Genomic DNA, 11,062 nt, shown 5'->3' with positions numbered 1-11,062 from the left:
AAAAAACTAAAATTCAAACTACTACGTGACCCAGCAATTCCATTCCTGGTATATATCCAAAAAACCAAAAAATACTAATTCAAGAAGATACACATACTTCAGTGTTCGTAGCAGCGTTGTTGATAATTGCCAAGGTATGGAAACAACCTTAAGTGTTCATCAATAGATAACAGATGAATGGGTAAAGAAGATGTGTTATATATCAAAACACACACACACACACACACAGAGCCATGCAACAGAATACTCCTCAGCCTTAAAAAAGAATATTGCCATTTGCAGCAACATGAATGGACTTGCTGAAATAAGTCAGACAAAGATAAATACTGTATGATATCACTTATATATGGAATCTAAAAATACAAGAAACCAGTGACTATAACAAAAAATAAGCAGACTCACAGATATAGAGAACAAACTAGTGGTTTCTAGTGGTGGGGGAGTGGAAGGTACAAACTATTGGGTGTAAGATAAGCTCAAGGATCTATTGTACAACACGAGGAAAAGAGCCAACATTATGTAGTAATTGTAAGAGGAAAGTAACCTTTAAAAATTGCACAGAGAATTTAATTAATTGTTTGTTGTTCAGTCGCTAAGTCATATCTGACTCTTTGCGACCCCATGTACTGCAGCATACTAGGCTTCCCTATCCTTCGAACTGTGGTGTTGGAGAAGACTCTTGAGAGTCCCTTGGACTGCAAGGAGATCGAACCAGTCAATCCTAAAGGAAATCAACCCCGAATATTCACTGAAAGGACTGATACTGAAGCTCCATTACCTTGGCCCTCTGATGCAAAGAGCCGACTCATTGGAAAAGACCCTGATGCTGGGAACAATTGAAGGAAAAAGGAGAAGGAGGCAGCAGAGGTTGGGAAGGCTAGATAACATCACCGACATCATGGAAATGATTTGAGCAAACTCGAATAGTGAAGCTAGTGAAGGACAGGGAAACCTGAGGTGCTGCAGTCCATGGGTTCTCAAAGAGTCCGACAAACAGCTGAACAACAACATCTCAACTGGTGTCCCAAATGTGAATGAAGCTGGGAAATGTAGTTTTTAAGTTGGGCACATTTCCAATATAACAGTATAAGAATTTTGCTAGTAGAGAATTATCTAATGGCACCTAACCTTGCTGAGCACTTACTCAATGCTGGTTCTGAGCACTCTACGTCCATCACCTCGTTGAATACCCGTAACAACTCCATTAGAAGGAAAACTGGGGCATGAGGATTTAAGTAACTATCTGACATGGCAGAGCCAGGGTCTGGACCTGGACAGTCTAACTCTAGAGCCAGAGGCCTTGACCTCTAGGCAGCACCCCACCTGACGGAGGCAGGGGGGCAGGGCAGTTCCACCAGGGATGGAAGTTACCAGCACAGGCTGAAGAGAGCCCGCCGAGGGCATTTGATCGGGGCTGGTCCCCAGTGCTGCCATGGGGCACCATGTTCCTCGCCAACTCAGGTAATTTCCACCCGGGGCCTCTCTGCCCTCAGCCCGTCAGGTCCCCAGAACTTCCCTCTCTGCTTCCATCTCCACGATGTCTTAGGCACAGCCGGTGGCCTGGTGAAGAGTCTGGCCTTTGGGGCCAGGGAAGCTGAGTTCAAAGCCATTCTTTGAGACCCAAGCAAGTTCCCCCAGCTCTGAGGTGCACCCCCCTCTTGTCTGGTGCCCAGTCATGTTAATTCCTATCCCTTCTTCTGTCCCCTCCTGTCCTCTCCTGTTCTGTCTGTTGTTCTGTCTTGGCCTTTTCTTTTTTTTTTTTTCGGTTCTCCTCTGCTTTTCTCAAGCAGCAGGCTTAATTCTTTCCTTAAAATAAATGAAGCAGTCTTTCAGCCAGGGTTTAGTTTTTACACACTCACTGTCCAGCTCTCCTCCTTCCCCACTTCACCCCTCCCTCTGTCTTTTCCCTCATCCCCCCAAACCTGCAAGTGCTGACTTCCCCAGCCCCCCACCTGGCGCTCAGCCACCCCCTGAACTGCCCCGGGAGCCCGCCAAGCCAGGGCCATAAACATAATGGAGCTGGCACGGCCCCCTCCCCAGGGCTCACCCTGAAGTCACTCACTGTCGCCAACAGGCCCAGCGTCCCCAGTTCCCTTCACGGGGCTCAGGAGGAGAGAGCCCAGAGTGAAGAGGACTTTGATTTTCCTCCAAGGGCCTTTGCCTTCCTTGTTTCTGCTGCAATCTCTCCTGCCTGCTCCGGGCCCCCTTGAAAGAGTTTTTTGGCCCAAGTGGGTCTCTCTCCTTCATTCAGTTCAGTTTAGTAATTCAGTCATGTCCGACTCTTTGCGACCCCATGGACTGCAGCACACCAGGCCTCCCTGTCCATCACCAACTCCCGGAGTTTACTCAAACTCATGTCCATCAAGTCAGTGAGGCCATCCAACCGTCTCATCCTCTGTCATCTGTTTCTCCTCCCGCCTTCAATCTTTCCCAACATCAGGGTCTTTTCCAATGAGTCAGTTCTTCGCATCAGGTGGCCAAAGTATTGGAGCTTCAGCTTCAACATCAGTCCTCCCAATGAATATCAGGACTGATTTCCTTTAGGATGTACTGGTTGGATCTCCTCTCAGTCCAAGGGACTCTCAAGAGTCTTCTCCAACACCACAGTTCAAAAGCATCAATTCTTCGGTGCTCAGCTCTTTCACTCAGCAGACACTAATTAATTAACAAGAATAATCAACAGTACCAAAAAATAACCTTCAAGGGGTGGAGATAGTAGCATTTTGGTAATGAAGGGCTGTTCATTCTGTGATGGGTGGGCTGGGGCACCAGGGCTGGGTCTCCTGTTTTCCCTCTGCATCTCCTCTGGCCTCAAGGCTCTGACTTGTGGGTAAAGTTACTTGCTCTGCTACCAAACAAATCTACATAGCTTATCTCGTTCATCCTCAGAGCAGCCCTGCTTCACTGGTGAGGCAACACCAAGTTCAAACAGCAGTGAGAACCACACTCCTACCACGAGGCTGCCCTGATTTGTGGAGACAATCTGCTTGTTTTGCCAGGATCAGGGAGGAGTGTAGTGGCCATCAACTCCCTGCAGGACCCTAACCAGTCCCAGGTCTGCCCTGCAAAGCTGTGTGAACTTGTGTGACAGATATCACATCTACCCAAAGCCATTCCAAACCCCCCTCTGTTTTACCTGTCTTGCTCTAAACGGGATGCAAAGTCACATACTCACTTTCCCAGTGTCTTTTGCAGCTAGATATGGCCATGTCACTCGTGTCCCACCAGTACCTGCAAAAAGAAGCTTGTAGAAAACTCCAGGGAAGGTTTGTTGCCTTGGATAAAAGGAAAGGTCTTTCTTTTTTTTTTTTTTTCATTTATTTTTATTAGTTGGAGGTTAATTACTTTACGATATTGTAGTGGTTTTTGTCATACACTGACATGAATCAGCCATGGATAAGGAAGCTGTGGTACATATACACCATGGAATATTACTCAGCCATTAAAAAGGAGAGGGTCTTTCTGCCTATTCTATTCCTTCCTGCTTGGCATAGTAGTATGAAGATATCATGTTGGGAGATGAGGCAGCTGTTTTGTGAGCATGAGGTGACAAGCTTAAGAACCCAAGCCAACAAATGGAAGGTTGGAAAGAACCTGAGTCATAGAGCACTACCCTCAAGCCTCAGGGGCTTCCCAGGTGGCACAGTGGTAAAGAATCCACCTGCCAATGCAGGAGATGCAGGTTCAATCCCTGGGTAGGGAAGATCCCCTGGAGGAGGAAATGGCAACCTACTCCAGCATTCTTGCCTGGAAAACTCCCATGGACAGAGGAGTCTGGCAGGCTATAGCCCATGGGGTTGCAAAGAGTCGGACATGACTGAGCCTGCATGCAATGCAACTAGGCTCCCAAGCCTCAACTTCCATTTCCAGATGTATCATTATGGGAGGAAAAGAAACTTCTATTCATTTACATTTTTGCTATAGGCAGAGTGAATTCCCCCACCTCTTGGGGATGAGCCACCACTGCCCTGCCAAGTTCCTCCTCTGCAGGATTGTACAATGGGCACTCCAGGATGGTGGCCCTGTTTGCTGGCCGCTGGCTTTGAGGTTACTCAGCCACATGAAAAGCTCTTTGAGGAAAATAGTCTGTCTTCTCCTTATTTCTACCCACTGCATGAATGAGCTTTTCTAGCATTCTCCTATTACTAGTTATTCGGCCTTAGACAAGTGACTTAACCTCTCTGAGCCTCAGGCTGTTTGTCTGTAATGAGCAGATAACAAAAGTACCTACTTCATTGGTTTAAGAATAAATATGATAGTGAGCATTACACATTTAGCATAGGATTTGACCTACAGCACATACTCAATAGATATGAACTATTATTGGTGGTTTTATTCTTGTTGCTATTGTTATTCAGTTGTTAAATTGTGTCCCACTCTTTGTGACCCCATGGACTACAGCACAGCCATGCCACCCTACCCCTCACTATTTCCTGGAGTTTGCCCAAGTTCATGTCCATTGAGTCAGTGATGCCATCCAGCCATCTAATTACTCACCAGAATAAATATATCAACCAGATATGACTCTCACCATTTTGCAGTTGAGGAAACTGATGTTCAAAGTGGTCAACAAACTTTCATGAGAGGGTCTGTGAGCTTGGCAGGGGATCGTTAGAACTCAAATCGGTGTGGTTAAATTAAAGGGAAGTAACACATGTGAAAGAGGAGAGTGAAAAAGTTGGCTTAAAGCTCAACATTCAGAAAACTAAGATCATGGCATCTGGTTCCATCACTTCATGGCAAATAGATGGGGGAAACAGTGGAAACAGTGGCAGACTTAATTTTTCTGGGCTCCAAAATTACCACAGATGGTGACTGCAGCCATGAAATTAAAAAATGCTTACTCCTTGGAAGGAAAGTTATGACCAACCTAGACGGCATATTAAAAAGCAGAGACGTTACTTTGCCAACAAAGGTCCATCTAGTCAAGGCTATGGTTTTACCAGTAGTCATGTATGGATGTGAGAGTTGAACTGTAAAGAAAGCTGAGCACCGAAGAATTGATGCTTTTGAACTGTGGTGTTGGAGAAGACTCTTGAGAGTCCCTTGGACTGCAAGGAGATCCAACCAGTCCATCCTAAAGGAAATCAGTCCTGATATTCATTGGAAGGACTGATATTGAAGCTGAAACTCCAACACTTTGGCCACCTGATGCAAAGAGCTGACTCATTTGAAAAGACCCTGATGCTGAGAAAGATTGAAGGTGGGAGGAGAAGAGGATGACAGAGGATGAGATGGTTGGATGGCATCACTGACTCAATGGACATGAGTTTGAGTAAACTCTGGGAGGGTGGGGGTGTGTCCCAGCTATAAGTAATCATAAGGCTCTATGGGGCTCCCCAGCTGAAGAGCAACCTTTGGAGGCCACGCAACTGACACTTGGCATTGGCTGACTTAAATGACAAGGATTTTAGAAATTTTTTCGTCTTTTTTCTCTTTATGGCGACTAAATTGTAAGCTTGTTTGATTTTTCTCTGGGCTTCCCTGATAGCTCAGCTGGTAAAGAATCCTCCTGCAATGCGAGAGACCTGGGTTCGATCCCTGGGTTGGGAAGATCCCCTGGAGAAGGGAAAGGCTACCCACTCCAGTATCCTGGGCTGGAGAATTCCATGGACTGCATAGTCCACGGGATTGCAAAGAGTCAGACACGACTGAGCAACTTTCACTTCACTTGACTTTCTCACTATACCTAGCCTAGTGCCTTCGTCAAGTGTATCTATTAGGAACACTTTGAGATGCAAATAACAGAAAGAGCCGTTATTGTGTTTTCAACAAATAGAGGGTTACTTTTTTCTCCCAGAACAGAGTCTGAGAGTAGATGACCCTGGATATGGTTCAGTGGCTCAACAGCATCAGGGCCAGCATTTCTGCAAGTCTCTGGGCTTTTAAAATATATATTTTTTTTATTGTGGTAAAGGTCACGTAGTACAAAGCATACTTTTTAAACTATATTTAACTGTACAGTTCAGCGTCACTAAGTTCATTAACATTGGTGTGCAACTCTCAATATCATCATCTCCCAAATTATTCATCTTCCTAAACTGAAATTTTGTCCCACTAACTCCCCATTCCCCCTTCCCATTCACCACCCCCCTGCCCACAGTATCCACCAATGCACTTTCTGACTCTATGAATTTGACTCTTCTAGGTATCTCGTATGAGTGGAATCAAACAGTATTTGTCTGCACCTAATTGCCTGTCTCTTGGCTTTCCCCTCATGTTCAAAACACAGCTGCCAGAACAGAAGACAAGGAACAGGGACACCAGCCATAGCTATTTTTTCCGTCTTGCTCTTCTCCCTCAAATTTTATTGGCCATGTAGTGTCACATGACCATCCTTAGCTGCAAAGGAGGCTGTGCGTCTAAGAATCTAATAATTCCTTTTTTAAGCCTGAGGCAGAGGCAGACTAGAAACGAGGGACTGGGCTGGGCATTGTATTAGGCAGTGGGCCACGAGTGTCTGCCGCACCATACCTCAAAGAATGAATGAATTTAAGAGAGGGTTTTTACCTGCACAAGTCTGTGCTATGAAGGAACACAGGGATCTGGTTTTCAGAGCCCTGCATGGTCACTGCCTCATCAGAGGTCATGCCTGGATGAGAGCTTGCTCCCAGCGTTCCCTCAGGATCATCTTCCCTTTCTCCTCCACCAGGCGCCCTTGCGAGCTCCCCTCGATTGTGGAACCCCAATAAAGCTCTCTGCAGCTAGAAGAGGCAGGCAGGGGTCCATCCCATCTGCTGCCGGTCCCTGCCCCCATCCTGTCCATACAAGATTGATAATGAAACCAATACCTTTCACCAGCGTAATTTTCATATTTAATGAGCGTGACTCAAAAACTATTACATTAATTAGTCAAATCCCACAAACCGTTAATGGTGCACGCAGTAATTAATACCGTATTCAATTAAAAAATGACCTGTTTCGGGGGCTTCTCCCAGGTTAGGGGTGTCGGGGGGCTAGGAGTGTTTGCTGACAGGCTGGCAGAAGCCCCATGGTTGCGTCTTGCCTCTGCTCTTTCTTTTCCTCTTTCTTTTCCCAGTGCTTCAGTGGAGGCAGAAGGTGCCAGGAGGACATGATCCTCCCAGCACGGCCCCGCCGGGCCGGCGACCAGCTTCCCCTCTGCTTGGCTGCTCGCCCCCTCGCCCCGTCCCCCTCTGCCAAGCCGACAGCCTACTTGCTGTGATTTATGGGAGGGCCTGGCACAGGGCTCACAGACTGGAAAATTTCCAGTTTACACAAGAATTCCCTGAAAAATGAGCTTGGTTAATTTATTTCTTTCATTAACGAGTTTGAACTGTGAGATAATCTTTCTGAGCGCCCCCCGTGTGCCCACCCTGCATTGTTCACACATGACAAGCTGCATCCTTGCCTGCCCCCCCTCCCATCCAGGCAGGACCTGGGAGGGCTGACATTGGAGGCAGGGAGTCCCAGCCTGTTGGTCTGTCCGCTGAGACTAGGGGCCTGTGGCCGACTGGGGATCCCCTTGTCTCCCACCCTGTTAATAACCAGGTTTGAAGCTGGGGCTAAGTCAGCGAGCCCCTTGGCTTCGTGTTGGCTCATTCTACTTATAGAGGGCATGTCCCTGCTCAGGCCATGGGTGACTGAGAGGAGTTTATATCAAAATGTTTCTCAACCAGGAGCTTAAGACCAAAGGGTGGAGGTAGGATGTACCTGCAGGACCCAACTGGAGGGCAAGTCCTGAGACCAGGCCCACCCTTCACCTGTGTGGCTGGAATGAGAGTGTACCCCCTGACCTGTGGTTTTCCCACTTCTCTTCCTCCAGGACACCCCGGCCTGCACCCCAAGCTTTGACCCTCTGCTACACAGCTCCCTCTTGAGCATCCATCCGGCCTGGGGTGAGCATGTTGGAGGCTTGACCCACCTCCCAAGGGTGGAATAGAGAAAAGAGGCCCGCGTAGACACTGGAAGTCATTGAGGGCCCAGCGGGCAGGGAGGATGAAGAATCTGTCTACAAAGGCTCCTGACTCCTTGCCCCATGGGGAGGGGCACGGCTGAGGAAGAGTGACTCTAGGGGACGGGGACCCCATTGCCTGGGCCTAAGGGCAGATCTCATGAAATTATGGTGGAAACACAACTGAAAATCAAAGGAGGGGGACTTCCCTGGTGGTCCAGTGGTTAAGACACCACACTTCCACTGCAAGGGATGCAGGGTCAAGCCCTAGTCTGGGAATTAAGATCCCACATCACGAGTAATGTGGATAAAAACAAACAAAAACCAGAGCAGGACAGGGTGAAGCCAGGAGGAGGCAGCATAGTCTATGGGTAGAGGACCTGGGCTTTGGAGCAGGACTGCCTGGTTGGAATCCCGACTCTATCACTTTCTGGCTGTGCAACTATGGGCAAGTTATTTAACCTCTCTGATCTAAGCATCTTGGTTTAGATGAGGATGAACATTGTTTCCTCAAAGAACTTCTGAGAGTCAGATAACCTGTGAATGCATGGAGCTCACTCTCTGACACATAATAGGGATTCAGTTAGTGGAAGTGAGTATTGTCATATTAATGGGAGCATCATTAGGAGACCTAATGACAGTGCTTTGGAAACATCCAGACTTGTAGTGGATACGGCAGACTCTGGAGGCACCTGCCTCTACTGTTTCCTGGCTGTGAAATCACATGAGCTTCCTGGGCCTGGGATTCCTCATTTCCAAAACAGCAGTTCTAAAAACCACCTCACAGGACATTATGCCAATTAAGTGGAATAATGCATGTTGAGGGTTTAGCACATGGTGAGTACTTAGACAAAATTAGTTATTATTATCTGTTAAGTGTCTGTTGTTGTTCAGTCACTGAGTTGTGTCTGACTCTTTGCGACCCTATGGACTGCAGCCTTCTTTGTCCTTCACTATCTCCTGGAGTTTGCTCAAATTCATGTCCGTTGAGTCGGTGATGCCATCCAACCATCTGGTCCTCTGCCACCCTCTTCTCCTTTTGCCTTCTATCTTTCCCAGCATCAGGAGCTTTTCACATCAGATGGCCAAAGAATTGGAGCTTCAGCTTCAGCATCAGTCCTTCCAGTCAATATTCAGGGTTGATTTCCTTTAGGATTGATCTGGTTTGATTGCAAGAGTCTTCTCCAGCACCACAGTTTAAAAGTATCAATTCTTCAGTGCTCAGCCTAAACAACCTATTGATGAAAGGGAAAGAGGAGAGTGAAAAAGCTGGCTTAAAACTCGGCATTCAAAAAACTAAGATCAGTCACTCTGAATAGGTTCCCCCGAGCCGGCCTCTGGGAGGCGTGACCAGGAGGAGGCTTAGGCCCGCGGGCCCAGGGCAGCAGGGGGGCGGCGGGCGTGCCCCGAAGCGGGAACGGAGGCCCCTGGCTCGGCGCGGGCTGCAGCGCGAACAGGGCAGGTGTGCCCCGCGCGGTCTCTCCTTGGCGGGGAGTGGTCCGCGGCGGCGGCGGCGCTGACCGGCCAGGGCTGGGCGGGCATGCCCTGCCGGGGACCTGGGGCCAAGGGAAAATGACCGCTCTCCTCGAGCAGAAGGAGCAGCAGGAGAGGCTGCGGGAGGCCGCGGCCTTGGGGGACTTTTGGGAGGTGCAGAAACTGGTGGAGAGCAGGGTGGATGTAAACTCCCAAAATGAGGTCAACGGCTGTTTCAAATATGGGACTTTATCCAAGACTTCGGATGCCTGCCAGTGATTGAGTCCTTCCCAACTAAATAAGGAGCCACATTTTAAGAAGTGACCTGTTTACATTGGGCGTGTAAACATTGGTCAGGTGGTCTCTTACTTACTGATATCAGGAGCTGACAAAGAGATCCTTACCACAAAGGGAGAAATGCCCGTCCAGCTAACATCAAGAAGAGAAGTTAGGAAGATTATGGGAGTGGAAGATGGTGATAGTGACAGCGACAAACACCCCCAGCTGAAGAAGGAGTCAGAACTGCCCTTTGTTCCCAACTATTTGGCCAAGCCAGCCTTCCCTTTTATCTATACACCTGCATCAGAGGATTCAGCCCAGCTACAGAATGGGGGCCCCCCACACCTCCTGCATCACCCCTGCAGATGGCTTGCCTCCGTTGCTGCCCCCTGGAGAAACTCCCCTGCTTGGGCCCTTTCCACGGGACCACACCTCTTCGGCACTGGTTCAGAACGGGGATGTGTCTGCCCCCTCTGCTATACTTAGAACACCAGAAAGCACAAAACCGGGTCCTGTTTGTCATCCACCAGTGAGTCAGACTCGATCCCTGTTCTGTACTGTCCCATCCAAGCCACCAATGTCTCTGGAGCCTCAAAATGGGACATATGCAGGGCCAGTGCCAGCATTCCAGCCATTTTTCTTCACTGGAGCATTTCCATTTAATATGCAAGAGCTGGTACTCAAGGTGAGGATTCAGAACCCATCTCTTAGAGAAAATGATTTCATTGAAATTGAACTGGACCGACAGGAGCTCACTTACCAAGAGCTGCTCAGAGTGAGTTGCTTTGAGCTGGGTGTTAATCCTGATCAAGTGGAGAAGATCAGAAAGTTACCCAATATTCTGGTAAGAAAGGACAAAGATGTTGCTCGACTCCAAGATTTTCAAGAGCTGGAACTGGTTTTAATGATAAGTGAAAATAATTTTCTGTTCAGAAATGCTGCATCCATACTGACTGAAAGGCCTTGCTATAATAGGAGAGCTTCAACACTGACTTACTAATGCAGCAAGAACTTTTATTACTGAGTATTGTGACAGTGTGCATAACCTCTGGGTCAGGGACAAGCCATTGATCTAATGCCTTGGATGCCCAAGGAGGGCCCCTGATGCCACTTCGTAGTATATACTAACATTGTTCTGCCAAGGTAGGAAGCCCCTGATCCCCAAGCAGTGGTGCCACTCTTCCAAGCCTCTTGGTGCACAATAAACCTATTGCTTGAAGCTGTGAACAGCTGAGAAGTGGCCTGGAGAGGCAGAAGCCGACGGTTCTATACCGAGTGTGTTTTCTGTGTATGTAAGAGAGTTGTCTAGGCAGAAGCTGAGAGAGAGCAGAACCTGTTTCCATCCTGTTGATGGTGCACCTGTAGGGCCAGGACGCACTTCTCTCAGTGTTGCGTGTT

At 48.1% G+C, this 11,062-nt stretch overlaps 1 pseudogene; it reads left to right on the top strand.

The window, feature by feature from the left end:
* Positions 1-9,484: 9,484 nt before the first annotated feature.
* Positions 9,485-10,862, top strand: LOC136172297 (ankyrin repeat domain-containing protein 40-like; annotated as a pseudogene).
* The last annotated feature ends 200 nt before the right edge of the window (positions 10,863-11,062 follow it).

Source organism: Muntiacus reevesi, chromosome 7 (genome assembly GCF_963930625.1).
Source record: "Muntiacus reevesi chromosome 7, mMunRee1.1, whole genome shotgun sequence".
In the NCBI taxonomy this organism is placed as follows: Eukaryota; Metazoa; Chordata; class Mammalia; order Artiodactyla; family Cervidae; genus Muntiacus; species Muntiacus reevesi.
This window is presented reverse-complemented; position numbering and strand designations above follow the sequence as displayed.